Below are 18,869 nucleotides of genomic sequence, written 5' to 3' on the forward strand. Positions count from 1 at the left end.
TCACAGTTCTCTGTGTGGATGCTTACTTTGGAGCACTTAGTGAGATTTGTGAATGCTTACTGACTTCTGTCTCCATCTCAGGGGTGTTCTTTAATCAGCAATTTATCTCACTTGTATCCTTGTTTCCACAGCTGCTGCACAAAGACAAACCAGTAACGTTTACTTGCAGTGTTGGGGTGTGTGAACCTTTTCAGGCAGAAGAGTGTAGCACAAGGTGAGCCACAGCAATGCCCCCTCAGAACAGCAGAAGCCTGAGCAAAGAGGGGCTGGCATGGATTCTTGTTTGGGGGAGCAGGAAGAATTCCCCAGCCAGAAGTCAGTGTGCAATTCGCTGGTTCAGGAACCACACACTGCCATTGCAGACCCAGTATCTTCTTTTATTTGGTGCCATAAATAGCTGTGTGCTTCAGCCTATTGTGACCTTTGATTAGCATGGCTTCAAGCAACTGCTGGTCTGTCGAGGCACTCCAGAATACACCCTTAAACCAGGCAGGAGGTCAAATATAAACACCATTAGTTTTGGGGGTTTTTCCCATGCAAATGCAAAATTCCTCTAGTATTGCTGTGCTCCTGCAAAACATACATAAAGTAGAATCTAAAAACCTGAAAAATACCACCAAAGGTCCCAGGGAGTTGAAGGTGAATCGGTTCTTCACCTGTTCCAAGCCAAAGGTTTCAATTAAAATAACCAAAACTTCCACTCTTTCTCTTGGCTGAAGGAATGCTTCTTCACAAGAGGGAATACTTGCCACAAGTTGTACCACCATTGTTTCCACAACTATTGTTCAGATCTTTTTCTTCTTGTTGTTGTAGACTGTTACGTGAACTGACAGTCAATTTCTTGGTGGACAGTTGCCCACATTATAAAAATCCACTGATGTGTTACTCTTGGGCTCTGCCAAAAAAAGCCACGGTAGTTAGAAGGAACACAGTATTTGGCCTGTCATTAAAACAAAGGTCTACTTAACAATAAGAAGAAATGACCATCAACAAACACAGCAGCTTATTTTTAAAGATAAGTAAGTGTCAAAATATAGACAACTACAATTGTTTGAGAGGTCTGTAGGTTATCATAAACAGTGAAGGGCTTGAGGGAGAATACTGTGGTGGGGCAAGGGAAGGTAAAAGCATTATAGGTGCAGTAATTTAAAATGCTTTCCCTGGTAAACCAACTGGATAAATGGGAAATAGGAGGAAAAGCTGAAAGTAGTTGATAAGGGACAAAAAAGGAAGCCACAATAACATGCCCAGAAGCATGAAAATCAGGGAGATGAAAGGGCTGTTTTGATATGATTACATGTATTTCTAACCCAAACACGAAAGGCTTACACTTGCAGACTTTCACCATGGTTATGGCTTGTTTTTATTGTTGACGAAAATGCACATAAAGCTATTCCTTCAGTAAACAAACTGTTGCATTTGTACAGTGATGAAGCAGCTGCATCCCTTGTTTTGTTTACTGAGTGGCTAACGCAGAAAAGTACTTCAGATTTCCTTCCCAAATAATACCATCTAATGATCAGCAAAAAAAATTAGTAACTCTGCTAAATTAGGAAATATCAGAAGTTATCACCACTTGGTTTTGAGCTCTAGCTTTTTACTGAAAAACACCCACCCAGTTCCAATGTTGTTCCAACTCCTGCAATGAGCAATCGTTCTTTTAGTCTTTTGTCGCTGCATGGTCCAAAAGATAAAACATTTTGCACAAGAGTTATGGTTGTTGGCCTGAGCCTCTTGAGCAAATTTCAACCCATGGAGCCTAAATTCCTCCTGTGTTTTCAGCTCAGTACCGTATCTTTCACTTCCTTCTCCAAAATTCTTGAATGATGTTGTTAAAATAATACTTTGACCTTGGAATACGGACTAACAAAACTTTAAACACCACTTCAGGTACTCCTGAAGTCCGAGTTCCCCATATCTGCCAAACTTCTGTCCTTCCACAACTTCTGTCCCTCCACAACGCATCCTTCCTCGTTTTTTCAGGTTTTAAATTCAGGTTTAAACTCCTCCGAGTCACTACACAAAGCACGTACATAGACTGGGGTTCTACTGATCTCACGCTGTGCCCAAGTAAATGCAGATGTGTCAAAAAAAAAGGAAAAAGAACCAAAGAACCACAGAATACTGAGAGTTGGAAGGGACCCATCGAGATCATCGCGTCCAGCTCCTGGCTCTGCGCAGGGCACGCCAGGAGTCACCGCACGTGCCTGAGCGCCTTGTCCAAACGCATCCCCAGCTCCGCCAGGCTCCGTGCTGTGACCGCTGCCCTGGGCAGCCTGTAAGAGGAACAAAAGCTCCGTTTGGCTTCTAAAAAGCGCCGGTGTCCCCGAACCGGGCGCCAGTTCTGCTGGCGGTGAGGGACGGAGCCGCCGCCGCCCGCACCCCCGGGGTCCCATCCCGCTCCCGTCCCGGCCCCATCCCGCTCCCGTCCCCAGCGCGGCGGGAGGCGGCCTCGCTGACGTCATCATCGTCACCGTCCTGACGTCATCATCCGGGCCCCCGCGCGCGCCCGGCGGCGCGGGCCACAATGGAGAGCGCGCGCGCGCCCAACCGACGCGAAACAGGCCCCGCGCGCGCCCGCGCGCCGCCGGCCGTGTGTGTGTCTGTGCGTGTGTGTCCCCCCCACAGTCCTTGTCCATCCCCTCACCGCCGCCCCCGCCCCGCACACCGACACACAGGGGAGCCGGCCGTGAGCGGCAGCCCCGGGCGGGCACACGGGCAGCGCGTCACCGCCGCGCTCGGGTGGCCGAACCGCCGCCGCCGCCGCCGCGCTGGGCCGGGCGCGGAAGGCGCTGCCGGCGCCGCCATCTTGCCCACGGGGCCCCGCCAGACGCGGCTGCGCCGCCGCCGCCGGGAGCGCGAGGAGCCGCCGCCGCAGCCTCCCTCCGCGCTGCCTCCCCCGCACCGCCGAGCCCTGAGCGCGGTGCTCCCGCCGCCCGGCCCGGCCCGGCCACCCCCGCCCGGCCGAGCCCCGGGCGCGCGTCCGCCCACCCCCCCCCCCCGCGTGCGCCCGGTGCCCGGACGGGGCGGAGCGGAGCGCGCAGGCCCCGGCCCAGCCCCAGCCCGAGCCCAGGCAGGGCCGCCGCCGCCGCCGCCGGGCAGCAGCTGGTGACGCAGGAAAAACGCCCCAGAGAGAGAGAAGCGCTCAGGGCCGGCACCCGGAGCGCGGGCAGCGGCGCTGGATTTGCCCTCCCGCTTCCCGCCGCAGCGCAACCGAGTGGGAACCGGGGAAAGCGGAGCCGCCCCCTCAGAGCCGCGGCCTGGCATGAGACCGTGCCCCGCCGGCCGCCGGGCATGAGGCAGCGCCCAGGAGGGCTCTGGGCCGCCGCAGCAGCCGCCGCGGGACGAGGGGAAGCGGTGCGGGGGTGAGTGCGGAGCGGTGCCCGGGCGGGGCCGGGCAGCTGTTTGCGCTCCCCGGGGATGGGGCTCCGCGGGCCGGGGCGCGGCGGGGGGGGAAGGACGGAGCTCCCCGGGACCCGCGGGGCGTAAGGCGGCGGCAGCGCCTCCCTCGCAGCCCCGGCGTGTCGGCCCTGCACCGCCGTGTTTTGGAGGGCGAGGGAAAATGGCTGACGGCTCCTCATCCCTGGCTGCCGGCGGGGGGGAGCGCCCGGCGCCCTCGGGGGGCTCTGGCCGCCCCGCCGGGGCCCCTCTGGCCGGCCCCCCCCGGTGAGGAGGGCCCGGTGCGTCCCCACAGCGCTGCACCGGCATCGCCTCCCCTGGTTCTCGCTTCCCTTCTGCCCGAACGCCATTACTGAGGTGGAGTGATTGGGGCCGCGTAGGCCCGGGCGACGCCTGGAAATCAGGCCCTGCCGAGGCGCTTTCCCGACGGTCTCAATGAAATCCACCAGCACCAGCTCGTTCACGCCCGCTGTAAACACTGTTAACACGTAGGCCACTCCTCTGGCCTCGGCTTCCAGCGGCCCGGCTTCCATGTACGAAAAACGTTCGTGGCTTTTTCATCTAATTCCTCTAGTTCACCGCGCTGCTTCTCCTCGGAGTTGTGTCTTAGGGCTTGTCTGTAGCGATTTATTTTAGGCAGTACAGCCCTCTCCCCTTGCCCGACGTGTGCGGCAGGGGTAGTTGCGTGTATTTTGGCCGTAGATACTCTCTGTTATTGTCTTCGAGAAAACGGGATTTCAGCAGTTGGATGGGTTGTTGGGGTTTTTGTGTGTTAGTTACCACCGTGTTAACATGTGCCGTCCCACTTCGTGCAGCTTTGTTTGTATACAGTGGGAGTAGCTTTTGAAAATTATTTGTTTTGTTAAGTGATTTTTTTTTTTCTTGTAGAAGCATCCAAAAATGTTGGGGTAGTTTTTAAGATGCCATATTTCATTGTCAGGTTGCTCTTTCAGAAGTCCAGTTAGGTATTTTGAAAATTTGCAGTAGCTTGCAACTGTACAGGAAAAAAAGAACCTTTCAGAAAAGAGTTGTTCTAATTAAATGTTCAAGGGACTCCCAGGCTCACTGCAGACATATTGTGTCTGTCTCAGCTGTCTTCATGTTATCAGTACAACTCGGTTTATACTCACAGTTCTGCAGTTGTGTTCATATAACTGGACGTTTGTATCAGTCCAAAGACCCTCTCAAGTCGCAGGCTCAAAGCCAGCACAAGGCCTGCTTTTGCTGACCTACTTGCAGAACTGGGGCCTGTATTTTTATAAAAAGTTGTTGAATTGGGATACTATTATGCATTCTTCAGTATACTTGTGGCAACACTTGCTATGACAGGCAGACCACGTAACCTGTGTTTTTCAGCAGCTTCTCAGATGAATGACAAATGGGTGGTAAAATTGTTACGTTTAGGAAGGGCTATTGATGGGTGTTTGGGGGATTGACCTTTATTGATTGTGAAATTGAAACAGTGTGCCTAGTAAGAAAGACTTAGCGGTGACTGAAAGCTGTAGGCAGCTAACTTTATTATTCATATTCTACTTGGAATTTTCTTTTTCATATTTTACTTGAGAAATTGTCAGGCCTCCCCACTGAAAATGTTGCTGATCAAGTTGCATATTTATTTCAGCAAAACCCAAGTCATACATGAGGGAGTTGGGGTTTTTTTTTTGTTTTGTTTTCTAAAATAATGCTTTTGATTCTTGGAGTTGAAATAATGTTTATTCTTTAAACCAGCAAAGTACAGTAGCTAATACCAAGAACATATATTGATTATTCTGTTGCAATACCCTGGGCAACAGTGATGCTTAATGATAGCTGTGTACAGAACCCAAAAACATAATCATAAAGCTGCAGTGGAAGAAACTCAAATTATCAGCATGTTTTTGGGGAGGGAATTAACCAGAAATAAATGTAAGATTGTACCATAGTAACTTTTCCCTCTCCAGTGGGTCTTGTACTTTACTTTTGTGTAGTTTGTCTTCAGGATGTTATGTTTGGGAAGCTTTTGTCTTAATCTTGCCTGGCTGCTGCTTCATGTCTTGCAGAATTTGCCCTTGTGGCAATTCCTCTGCCCATGGAATTGACAGGAAGACTACATCTGGAGGTGGTAATCAATAAAGACAGTGGTAGCAAAACTGTTTTCTGTCTCTGTGGAACACTGTCACCCTTACATAAACGTTCATATTCCCCACATTGTGGTGCATTTGTACTCAGAAACAGACCAGTGCAACTCCTCTGTGTTCTAAAGGCACATGTTTATGTTTATGCGTTTTATTAATATTATGAAATTCATAGTTGAGACACTCAAACTAAAATAGTGATTAGTGTCTGTTTTGTAAAATTAAATAGACTTCTAAGAAATAAAGGTACCTTTAATACCTTTGTTCCAAGACATCTTATATTTGAGATTAAAATTAGTTTAGGACCTTCCAGTATGAATACAGTCTTGGGTAGGAATGGATAGGAATTAATTTATTTATTATTTTGAACAATTCATTTTTAAATGGCTTTGAAGTTCTGTTTCTGTCAGGCGTGTATTGAAAGTATATTAAATTCCATGGAAAGTATTTCTGCCCTTCCTGTTCTGTTTTAGACAAGTTCAGAACTTATTTCAGATATTTTAATGGAAAGTACTTTTGTGTTGGGCAATACTCTGAGTGTAGAGATATATCTATATATATATGTATATAAATATATATGTACATGCGTGTGTATGTATTTACTCACTTTTTTTTTTTTTAAGAAATACTGTTTTATCTATTCTAAGAGATCAACAGTAAGTATATTTTGAAAACATTTGGATCAGGATAGCCTCATTTGTGAAGTAGATGAATTAAAGGCATCCCTTACTGTTTTTGACTTAAATCAGGATTTTTTTTGAAGGCAGTGCTAACCCTTCAAAACCCTTGAAGCTGTGGCACTTACTTTAATTCCTTCTCTTATAATCACAAGAGCCTTGCTTATCCAGCACTTGCAGAGACCACTGTGAAGTGGTTGTCTGAAGATGTAAGAAGCTTCGCTGGATTTTTCGTTCCTTTGAAAAGTTGTACATGTGAAGGCTTTTGTGTCCTGTAGACAGTTGTTTCCTGGATGGTAGCATTAATCGTAATCTGAACGCGTGGACATGGTTTCTCTTGTGCAGGTATCTTAAGTTTTTCTTACGTGGATGTGTCTTCCCTTCAACCTCTGTGTAGCTGCACCCAGTTTTATTATCTGGATCACCCCTGTTTAAAATCAGAATTCTAAATTTAAAGCTGTGCTTCAAGGTGTGTTTTGGGAACACAGCTTGGTAATGTCTGTCTTGCATTGTAGTCCTTGTCTTTTGCAAAGGTGGCAATGTTGTGTGCTGTTCCTGTAGACTTGTCTTATATCACGCATGATATCTGTGATCTGTAAACACACAACATTATTTTTTACATTACTAAACGTTGTTCTGGTATTCCATAGCAGAGGTGAAGGAGGGAAAGGTCTTCTATAAGCATGTACTTGCATGCAGTGAGACTTGAATTTTTCTACCTGGGAAGTTTGAGCTACTTCAGATTCACGTGTTAGAAAAACACAGTGACTTTTTACCATGTATTAAATCTAGGTTTTGTTCTGTTACTAATGTAGGAATGTCTGAAAGTTCTCCCACTGTTATTATGAAACTGTAATTCATTGTAAGTTCCCTTTTTAGAACAGTTATGTTGTATTGGCTGGCTCTCATATGCTTCAGGCTAGAACATGACTTGAGAATGGTTAACAGAGGTTTCTCCTGCCCTTGGTGATTTAGATATTTGGTTAGAGTCTTCAGTAGATAGGCAGGGCAGAAAGCTGTTCTGTCATGACTTTGCACCCTCAAAATGTCAACTGCTGCCTTTCTGATACATTACAGTGTCCACCTGAGCCCATCAGTGCATTGAGCACATTCTGTAGATCTGGGTTGGTAAAGTAATTTAAAATGAGGTGTTGGTAACCTTACAGGAGAGCTGTTAATAACTGTCTGCACTGTAGAGGATAGGAGGAAAGTAAATAAGGTCTTAGAGTAGCCAGTTGTGACTTAATATGAAATCTTTTTGCTTCTCTTTTGGTTTTTGTGTTTTTTTTCTTAAGGGAGCTTGACAGCACAACCAATTTCTTTTGCATTTTCTGTTGTGAATTTTCTAGTATTGGCTTTGTTTTATAAGAAGCCATTAGCTATTCATTTTATTTGAGAGTTGAATTCAGTCTGCTTATTATCAAGGCTTTTTGTTTGCCAGTTGTTGATGTGTTTTCAAATAAAAATTATAATGCTGGGGATGAAAACCACTGGGACACAGGTATGTTCCCAAGCTTGCTTTTTAAAAGAACATTGTTGATGTATAGTTTTCTTAAAGGATTAGTTATTATTCACTATGAGAATGATTACTTACTTTTGGTTAACCTTGTGTTAGTACACACAAGAAAAAAAAAGAGATGCATGAAATGAGATCCATGGCATGTTGGTTTAAGATCTAGGTGTATTTTGAACGCTGCTGTTATCAACTCTTTTTCATGAAGTCAAATTGAAGACTGTTTTAGAAGTAATGGATAACTATCAGAAATGTAACTGTGGGAAGCTTTTATTTGTAGCATCCTTGATCTACTTACAAAATCACTATGTAACCCTGTTTAGTAATTTGGTTTTCCTTAACACATGTAGCTGCCAACAGAAAAATACGATTTTCTTGTGTGTAGATCTTTGCATGAACATCTCAGCAAATCCTACTGTTTGGTAGTTAGCATTTAGCTGTGGATTCAGTCAGAAGAGGGGAATTCCACATTGCATCATTCCTTAGATATGTGCTTTTTTTCCAAATTCCGTTTTTAAGCTGAGACTCAAGACTGTGTTGAAGGCAAGACATCCTTGTTACATGAGTTTCCTCATGTCCTCTCTGCTATAAATTGCAAAAGACTTTTTTTTAACAGAAGTGTTCAAATGACTGCTTCAAAGTAATGAAAAGTTTGCAGAGAGAATTTCAGGGCTGTCTTTTCATTAAGCTTTCATGTAAAATACCCAAAACTCAAGTAATAGAAAATTGTCCCTAGAAGACCCTTTAAGAGAAGTAGGACTTTTTTGTAACAATTGAATGGCAACACGGAATGACAGAAAAACGTATGTTCCAAATTCCATAGAGTTCAATCCTTAAGTCATTTAATTGCTGCTTAACCTTTTCTCGAGCTTCAGCAGGACTGGGTATGGGAGGAGGAAAAGGTTTGATTTTGTGTTAGGGTGGTCTTAGCTGTAACAACATGATATGGTGAAAGAATGAAAAAAAGATTGTTTAGAAGTGCATTGAGTAAGAAAAATGAGCAGTGATGTGCATCAATTATGATCTCTCTGTTACCAGAGAGGCTTTTTTGGTTGGAGGGGAGTGTGCTTGGTGACACTGTGGTGTGGGATAGTGGGGACAGGCCCATGTTGGCTGTGGGTGGAACTTCAGTTTTCTTGTCCAGAAATAAATTTGACAGTGAGGGGAGGAAAAGTCTCTTTTTTAATATAAGATGAGAATGAACATTGTTGTCAAAACATACTGGCATCTTGGTAAATGAGCCTTGAGTCATCTGTGGTTTTTGTTTTTCTGTTGTTTTAGCAATAGAATACTTCAGTGTGTTTTTTAGTAAATTTCAACAGGACAAGTCCATGAATTTGAAAGTTAAATAAGAAAGATGTATCCATTTAACTTAATTTTTAGGTGAATAGGTTGGTGAAAGACTACAATTTTGATAAACTAAAACCTTAAACTATAGTTTAAACTAAATTTTAGACTTTGTAGATCTCTGATTTAGAAATAGAATGTTAATTGTTTGATGATTTCTGATGTTTCCTTTTAATGTGTTTTCCTGAATCCTTTAGCTGTGAGGATTCTTCTTTTTTTTTTTTTTTTTAATATTCAATTGTGACAAATTCTCTGGAGCTTGAAGATATAACTCAAGTGGCTGGTTCTACAGTTTCAGGCTCCAGTTTTGCACAGCCCTCCATATGTCTTGACCTGTCTTTCAGACAGTGTTTTATTAGCCACAGTGGGACCTTAAAATCCCATGTGCTTTTCCTTGAATGCTTATAATGGTGGGTGTGCACACACTCATGCAATGGGACTTTTTCTAGGATGATGTACTGACTTTTTTCCCTAGGTGAAGTGGTAATGTCAGATCTGTAAAGTGCCTGATAGCTCTCTTGCTGTGTTGGGATGTCTTCATGATAGTTTTGGTAATTAGGCTGGAACACAACCTGAAAATGCTTCCAGTTTGTGTTCTTGTAGCAGTTCAGCCAGGTTGCTGTGGGTGACAGTTTGTTACATGTCTAGTGAAGATGTAGCTGAAAATGTTAATTCCCCTTGTGCCATTTGGGAAGCCATTATTTTTTTTCTCTTTCCTTCCATGTATAGGAGTGGAAAAATGAGGGGTTTTTTTTGCTTGGTTTTTTGAATATGGGGATGGATGCAGCAAGGTGAGTTCAGTGGTACTGAAACCTTGCTATAACCTAATGTGTTTTCAGCCATGAAAAAACCCCAATCAGTCCCAGCCTCTGGTTAGCAGGTGTCTGACTGGAATTTTCTACGTACCTGCACCACTCTGAGATTTTTGACTAGATGAAGGAAGGTTTGGTAATTCATCCTGTCATGAATGTTCCTTTTATTTTCTATCACTTTCCTGATAATGATATGAATATTTAGGACCAGCAGAACTCTGGATATGCTGGTCCTAAATATTGCCTGGAGGCAGCTGGAGGAGGATAGTGGTTAGTTTAGTTTCATTGTTGGCAACTAGGGGCTGATGCAAGAGTTTAATTGGAGGTTCCAGTGCGCTGTGTTGGTTGATCCTTACATGGTACTTCAGAAGATCATCTTTTTCTGAAGTTGAAATTGTACCTCTACTCAATGCATTGTTTGTTTATATGTGTCACACTTACTCAGGTACAAGTATCACACTGAAGGCTGAGGTGTTGTGCAGGTTATGGGCTTTATCTAGGCCAGCAGTGAATAACAGTTGAGAGCAGAGAATCAAAATCTCTCCTGCTTCATGCTTTCAAGAATGTGCTTACACCGTGCTACACCTGAAATACAGTTTGAGGATTTGGCTGTGTTGATGAGTCATTGCAGTTCTTTGTGGGTGTGAAAATACAATAAATAAGTAGTAGGTCACACTTAAAATGAAGACTAACCCTTTAGTTCTACTTTAAGTTAGCCTGACAGCAAAATTTGCTTTAAATGTGAGTTTATCATCGTGTGTCATTTAAGTTCTGAATTGCAGCTGTCCACTAGAATTCTTTATTCCATGTGTTTGACATAATCATTTTCTCTAGTGTGTTTGATCAATTTAAATTCTTGTCTTAGAACTTCGTTCCAGAAATAGAGGGGAGAGGGAGAAGCCTGAGCAGCCATGTTGACATTTAAACAGTTCAGTTGTAACAATTTTACTTTGATAGGAATTGTGAAGACATTACTTTGGGGATACATTTCTGTAGGTATAAAAAACTTTGCCTCTTACGCAGGCTGTGGAAGTGTTTGTTTTCTCTTAAGATACTTCATGATTTTTGTGGTGATTTTCTCATAATAAAAAAAATTTGTTAACATTTTTGTAGTTTGCTCCTACTTGCCTGCTTGGTTACGTGTTAGTAATCTGCTTTCAAGGAGAGTTGTCTTGTCTGTACTGAATAGCTAATGTTCTGTTTCCCCAGACTTGGTGATGCTGGGTGTATACTTTGGAGACACTTTCTCAGCTAGAAGCAACTTTACAAACAACAGCTTGTCACAGGGTGCATGTAATCAGTTGGGTTTTTTCTTTGCCTTGCTGCATTTGTAGATATGAGATTGATGTTTGAGGTGCCTTGTTCTGGCGCAGATTCTTGATAAATGGAAGTGAAAAGTTTGTTTTTTCCATATTATTTCATCAAGACATGGGATTTGTATTTCAGGGTGGATTTCTCAACAGAACTAAAAGCTTATTTTTAAAAGTGCCTCTATTATTAGTTTTTTAGTCAAATTGTCAGATGGCTCAGTGAAGTTGCTTTAAAATTGTGTGTGGTTAAAAACAAATGATGTAAAGAGCCTTGAGAAAAGATTGAGGATCATGGTCTGTTATATTTTACCATTTAGGGTTATGGTAATGGATCCTGTGATCCAGCCTGGCATCGAAAACTTCCAAGAATGCGACATCCACAACCCTGGGCAACCTGTTTGAGTGTTTCACCACCTTAACAGTAAAGATTTTTTTCCTAACAGCTCATCTAAACCTGTCCTCTTTCAGCTTAAAGCCATTCCCCCTTGTCCTGTCTCTACATGCCCTTGTCATAAGTCCCTCTCCAGCTTTTTTCTAAGTCCCCTTTATGTATGGGAAGGTGCTCTAAGGTCTGCCTAGAGCCTTCTCTCGTCTGGGCTGAACAACCCCAGTTCTCTCAGCCTGTCTTCATGGCAGAGTTGCTCTGGCCCTCTGGTCCTTTTCCTGATCTCCTCTGGACCTGCTCCAGCAGGTCCATATCTTTCTTGTGCTGAGGACCCCAGGGCTGGACACAGCACTGTGGGTAGGATGTCACCAGAGCAGAGTAGGTGAACAGAATCCCCTCCTTCACCTGCTGCCTACACAGCTTTGAATGCAGCCCACGACATGTTTGGCTCTCTGGGCTGTGAGTACACATTGCCTGGGTCATGTTGAGCTTCTTGTCCCCCAACACACCCAACTCCTTGTCCTCAGAGCTGCTCATTTCATCCTTCACCTGGCCTGTTCTTGTGTTTGGGATTGCTCTGAACCATGTGTAGGACCTTGCGCTAGGTCTTGAACTTCAGGTTCCTCTGAGTTTACATAAACATGGAAAATGGAGAAAGTGGAGAATGAAGCTTGTCATTAAACTAGTGTTTCCCCCACACCCCCCATTTAATTAGGAACTATTACTCCCATTGGATCCTTGACTCATTCAGTCAGATAGACTGGATTGTCATTCAGTATTTTATCCTTGGAATTCTTTCTGTAAATGCATGTGTGACATCAGTCTAAATACTGAGTAGAATTATTCCTCTGTTAATACGCTTGATAGGTTCTTTAGGTTCTTTCCATTCTCATCCTGTACGTTACCCAAACATAATCAAAAAGCTTGCGTTGTCTTTTGTGTTGTTGATGAAGAACTGAGACATAGAGGCTGTAAACTTCAAACCTACCTCGTGTCATAACTTTTCAGTGGGTTTTTGTTAGATAGTCAGGTGTTACACAGTTTTGTTGGCTTAAGTTGCTGTTGTACGTCCTCACTCTTCCTCAGTTTTCTCTTTCTCTCAATACCCAGAAGAATGAGAGGAGGATGAAAAGGTTAATCTGAAGAAGACCTGTGTGTTTTCCAGCAATGAACAAGACACAGAATTAACTTTTTGGTAGGTCTATATAGCTGCCTTGTAAGCCAGAGATTTCCCTTTTATTTCTGGAGTTATATTTCTTTCCTTATGAAACTTAATTTAACTTCTGTGACAAATAAGGAACGGACAATTTTTCTTCCTGGTGCCTCAGTTGATTACTGTTTACCCAGGGGACTCAGTTTGATGGAAATGAAATTACAGTGGAAACCAGATTACTCTGAAAATTCCAATTAGGTAGGAGAAAAATGACAAATTGAGCCCTTGACAAATACAGAGAGCGTGTTGTGTCTGTCTCTCATGCAGACTCAAAATTTTGTTAAATGAAAACTTGTGAAAAAGTCACAAGATGCTGACTGTCACAGTGCATGCAGCTATTGTATTCAGCTACTCATGCTCTGTCATCTCTAGCTCCATTTTTTTTAACCTGAGTTTCCAGGTAATGTTTGAATTGTAGAGTTTTGCTTACAGTTTTATAACTCTGGCCTTTTTTTTTTTTTTTTCAGTCATCAGAAGTAAAATTTTTGCCACCTTTCTGTGTTTTGCAACTTCTGTATTAGTTGCTGTAGCTTTGTCTGCTTGTAGTGAGATTATTCAAAGTATTACTGCCAAATAATTTTCCTGACTCATTGCGATCTGCTGAGTATTTCACTGGCTTTATCATAATTTCCAGGACAGTTTGTTGTCTTCACTTTCTGAGACTTCTTGCACTTGGCATTATTTGCTGTGGCTGCTTAATATTTCTTTCATGACTGAACTTGTGCTGTTGGTGAACTGACATTCCTGGCATTTATCATCTACTAAAAAGCTTTTTCTGTGTGCGTTTTCCTGTGATATCCATTATGCTTGGGAAAAATTTTGGTCTTTCTGACTTTGCTATGTTGTAAAGATTCATTTGTGCTATAATGTATGTGAACCTTGGTTATATATTAGTTAAATATGTGCTAATTGTAATGATCTGTATTATTTGCTTCCCTTTCCCTGCTCTTCTAGGGTGTATTTCATGCGAGATTTGCAGTGATGCTGAAAGAGTTGGTTCTATTCGTGGTTATGTGTTCTTCCTGTTTCTCCTGCCATTGTTAGTGTTCATATGGCATGTGATGCAGCTGAAAACTAAAATGATTTTATTCCTCCAGTTACTTTTCAGCCAGATTGGCTTCTTGGTCTGGCTGGTGATGTGGTGATGCAAGGGCTAATTCCATAGTGGTGAAAAAGTGGTTAGGATGGAAGCCAGCAGGATCACCATCCTTCCCTTCTTGTCCAGTGGAGAGTTCCCTGATTTTGAGCTAAGGCTTGTCCACATGCAGAAGTACAGTGAGACTTACTTTCTAAATGTATCAGGCTACAATACTTCTACTGGTGGATGAGATTGCTGTTTCACACTGAGATTCCAACAATAGAAGCAGTAGAGATCCACACACACACACTGTGGTGGCAAAACCACCTTATTAGAGTTCTGTCACTCTCATGTGGTGCTGATTTAAGCACTATTCCTGAGAAGAACAGGTCCAATGTTCATCTTGTGTCTTCTGGCCTGTTAGTAGGTTCAGCTGAGAAGTGGGATCTTTGTTGTCTGTTTTGTGACTGAAGGGAGGGCTCTTTAGCAAGGGGGCTTATGGGTTTGGCAGTTTATGGGATTATTTCAGTGCAGGGAGAACAGCAGTAGTGTGTGTTGTGGATTTTTTTATTTTGTGTATGGTGGGTTGTGGTTTTTTTGAATGACTTTCTGGTTTTCAGATAGCTGCAACAGAGTTCTTAAACCCATCCTCAGTCCTTAGGATATGGTAGTAGTCGATTGTTTCCTCCTGCATTTCTCGGTAAAGAAGGTTATGACGTGCCTTTTGATAGGCTTTATGGATCCAGGAGTAGTGTGTTTCTGGTACAGTGGTGGCACTTCTTGGTTCAGTGGGGGGGAGTGGATATAGTGGAAATAATTCTTCTGTTTCCAGCCCTGCTTTGTTCTTAGTGTACTTTCTAGGGGCTTCTTGTTCCTTTCCAACCTCCTCTGCTATTTATCTTTTTGCTTTTATATTAAACCTCAGCCTTCATTGAGTTGGCAGAATGAACATAAAGACAAAAGACAAAACTTCTGTTCTGTTGCCACTTCTTGCTTCCCTGTAGAGAGACCAAGATTTTTAAGGGGAGTTGTTACGCAAGTTCTCTGGAGCAGGTAGCTAGTTTTCAGGGATTTCTGGAGCAGTCTGCTTAGGAGGATGGGCTTGTATGAATTGGGTTGGAATGGAGCATGTTTAAGGCAGACAATATTAAAAGAAATTAGCTATCATCTTGTAGCACCTCTAGGGAGCTTGTGCAAGCTTGATTTTTCAGACAAGTATCTTCTTACTGAAATGGTTGTAAGGCAGCAGAAAATGTCAAAATGTTTACTTGCAGTTATCTGGCATGGAACAGTACAAAATCGCCAGCCTGAGTAGGCAGTTGATATGTTGAAACTAGTTGGAAGTTTGGCTGAGTTTGTTAAACAGTTGTGAAGGAGCTTATTGAAACATGAATTTTAATGCTGGTATCACTTTCTTCTGTATTAGAGACATTTAAATGACACTTGACAATGTTGATGGTAGAGTTTGGGTTCCTGTGCTTAGTTTGTGCTGATTGAACATTACAGGAAAAGCAGAGCTAAAAAAAAAAGTGAAATTAAAACTAGTACAGTAATGGGAATGCTTGCATTTCAAAATATCTAGGTATTTCACAAAGTCATTTTTGTCACGATTCAAGAATGTAATCTGCTTCCAGCTTAATATCTGTTAGGTGCTGTATCGTGCTTTAATTATTTACAATTAACAAGCAGGAAGTTGGGTTGGTTTTATACTTTGTGTGAAAATTTCCATAATGTGTTGATAATGCCACAGAATATTAGACATAAAGACTACTACTAATTAATAATTAATTTTCTTTAGTGCAGTGTTTAACATAGTTTAGAGAAGCCATTAAGTTTTCGATAGGGAACATGAAGGGAGCCAGAGGGGCTGAGCCTGATTTTTGCAGGCCAGTTTTAAACTCCACTTTTCTACTGGAATCCTTACAGTCCAGTTGCAGTATTGGCTTCAGGTGCTGCACGCCACAGTGACACATCAGGGGCGTGTAGGTAACATGTAAAAATAACGTTGTAGTAACATCCGTAATTCACTGGCTGAATGACTTTAGCTAACATTTCAAATATTTATAGTCCTGAGTTTTGCAAAGCCTTAAGTGCAGTATATATACTATAAATAAGGCCATGTTTTAAAGCTGCAAGTGGGACAAATCTGCAAGATGCCATTATCCTTCCTTTCAGGTACTTGAGGAAGAATGAAGGTAGCAAAAGCCATTCAGCACTTACCAGTGGCCTGGTAGAATGCATGAACCTCATCAGAAATCACAGAAGCCACAATGTGTTTGTGTATCTCAGGAAGAAACTAAGGCTAGGGATGCCACTGAACATCAGTGAGGATTTGGACCTCAGTATGGTTCGGCGCCATCTTCCAAGGATAAAATGTTGAACGGTTATTTCCTTTTTTCCCGTCGGTTCCTCTCCTTCCTTCCATAGGAAGAATTGAAGTTGTGAACAGTATCAAATGGCTCTAGTACCTCAGGGGGAGTGTTTTGATTTAAACTTTCCTAGTTAACTTTTTTAGATTTTTGTCTGCACTTAGTATTATCTGTAATCCTGAGGCAGTTGGACGAGATGATCGTTGGAGGTCCCTTGCAGATGAACAAAATAATTCTATTCCTCAATATTCCTGTAATTGGAGGAGGAAGAAGATATCTCATAGTTTTAGCTTCATCAGTCCTGCCTATGAAATTGTGTTTAAAAAAACCCTGAGCTTTCTTCCTGAGGCCTGCAGCAAAAGAAGAAAACAACACCTAAGGAAATTTCAGAGGTTTATCTTCCGTTTATCCTCTGCTAGAGTTAGGGTACAAAAGTTCTTAACAGTTATTAAGGGTTTGAGCCCCACTCATGAAAAGAAGTGAGATACTCTGTGGATGTTTTTTGGAATTTACAAAACCCATATTCTTTAGTTAAAAGTAGGACCTGACTTAGACATTGTAGACTCTAATGCAACCTAAAATAACAATAAAACCTTGCTGCATAAATTGCAGAACTGAAGTTTGGGATGTGTGCTATCAGTGGCTTCACCACTACTCTCACAATATTTCATACAAACCTCAACATATTTACCAAGTTAAAGGTCCAAGGATTTGATCATGAAGAAAGGAGCCTTGAACACTGGTGCCGTTGCCCAGGGTTGGGCATTTACAACCTCCCTGGGCAACGTGTTCCAGTGTCTCACCATCCTCAAACTAAAAAATTTTCCCTAATATTTAACCTGAATTTCCCCTCCTTCAGTTCGTGCCTATTACTCCTTTTCCTGTCACTAGCATTCCTCTTGAAGAGTTGCTCTCCAGTTTCCCTGCAAGCTCCCTTCAGATACTGGAAAGTTGCTGTGAGGTCTCCACTCAACCTTCTGTTCTCCAGGCTGAACAGCCCCAACTTTCTCAGCCTGTCTTCATTAGGGAGATGCTCCAATGCTCTTACCAGCTTTGTGGCCTCCTCTGGACTTGCTCCAACAGTTCCATACCCTTGTATCGGGGACACCAGAACTGTACACAGCACTCCCAAGTGGGGTCTCACCAGAGCAGAGTAGAGGAGGAGAATCGAAAGATGTTAGAGACTACCTGAATTTCTGTACTGCATTTTAACATGCTTGTCTGATTAAATTTACAGGAAAAAAAATAAAGGTTTAAAAAAAATGAATCTTTAGTGAGCGAAACCAGAATTATTAACATGATTTTAACAAGTAGGAACATATTCCTAGCCAAACCCTTCACCTAGCAATTCACAATTTCATACTATTAATATATTACCAATTACACAGATAAACCCATAAAATTACTAATAAATCTTGCACATGGCACCCAAACTAATGGGGTGACAGTGAGAACACATCACAGAGTAATGTGGGGTATCTGGTAAGCTTGGCACAACAAAATGTGCACTAACACAGCCAAGTGTCACGTCATTTACCTAGAAAAAGGGGCATACTGAAAACTTTGTATATATTGGTGAACATGACAAAAAGCACAGTTTCTTTACAAAAGCAACTGCCAGTGAACACCACAATTGTATGTTTGCAGCAAGAGTAACTCTCAGCACTTCTGTCTTTTTAATAGAAACATATCATTTTGGTCACAGAACTGATAAGAAACTTGTGAATTACAGACTTTTACATCTAGAAAAAAAGTAAGTAGCCAAAAAGTTAACCCTCCTCACAAATTAGCTACCCCAGTGAGATGAGAACGCAGTGGGATGAATCAAATATCTGAGCCCATTATAGAACATGAGAGACCATCCATTGCCAAGGCAGCCTCGCTGTTCTGGGGTTTGCAACTATTTGTCTACTCCCTTGCAGTTAGGGAATAAAGATGTCCTTTTAAAGATTGCTGTTTCTATTCTCTTTGACTTTTGGGCTTGTCAAACAAGAAAAAGAACTGAGAAATCAGCAGACAGCAACACAATCTGTACTTTTAACTGGCACTTTTTCTTTCAAAAAAATCAGAACTGCCAGTCAGGCACACAAACAAAATCAGGAAGAGCAGGGAGAACCTACCTTTTCCTCCAGCTTTTTAGAAGAGGTACACCATTTCCTAGACATGACATAGTATCTCCTCCTTAGTTCTGAAGCCCCAAATTATAAATACAGTAAGGCATTATTTCGTGCTAGGAGCTTTTAAGCTGTAGACTTCAAGAACAGAACCAATACGTCTAAAATGTGTGTTTTGCAGGTCTTTTAGCTTGTGATGCAATAAAACATTTCTCGACTTCTTGAATTAGCGCACAGAGTAAGAAAAGCAGCTGATACCACTACCACCTATATATATAGATACACTTTCAATTAAAAGTAGTGTACATACAGAGAAACCATCTTTAAACATAACTCCTAAAGCACAAATGATAAAGAGTAACATACTCAGTAAAAGTGTTCTGTGTACCAAGTGAAAAGGGAGGATGCTGAATGCATTCCCAGAACACTGGGAATGTTTTGTGCACAAGTGTATTGGATGGTCAACTTCGCACCATAGCTTGCAGAGGTGTAATTTGGATGAATTTTGAATTGGATGAAGTAAGGTAGTTCTTTGATG

At 42.5% G+C, this 18,869-nt stretch overlaps 1 protein-coding gene and 1 long non-coding RNA gene across 5 annotated transcripts in view; one reads left to right on the forward strand and one right to left on the reverse strand.

Annotated features, from left to right (window-relative positions):
* Positions 1–1,335: 1,335 nt before the first annotated feature.
* On the reverse strand, positions 1,336–2,761 carry LOC116440311. Its single transcript, XR_004238539.1, has 2 exons — positions 2,669–2,761; positions 1,336–2,276 (listed from the first exon to the last, which is right to left on the reverse strand). It is a non-coding gene; the product is annotated as an uncharacterized LOC116440311 (long non-coding RNA).
* A 286-nt stretch (positions 2,762–3,047) lies between these two features.
* The window catches only part of USP9X (ubiquitin specific peptidase 9 X-linked), a 101,452-nt gene continuing 85,630 nt past the window's right edge, over positions 3,048–18,869 (forward strand). For 2 of the 4 annotated variants that reach the window (XM_032100941.1, XM_032100942.1), the window contains exon 1: positions 3,048–3,365. The gene's annotated coding sequence lies outside the window, so the exon portion shown is untranslated. The remainder of the gene's footprint in view (positions 3,366–18,869) is intronic. The other 2 variants (XM_032100939.1, XM_032100940.1) reach the window with 1 other exon arrangement.

This window comes from Corvus moneduloides, chromosome 2 (genome assembly GCF_009650955.1).
Source record: "Corvus moneduloides isolate bCorMon1 chromosome 2, bCorMon1.pri, whole genome shotgun sequence".
Lineage (NCBI taxonomy): Eukaryota > Metazoa > Chordata > Aves > Passeriformes > Corvidae > Corvus > Corvus moneduloides.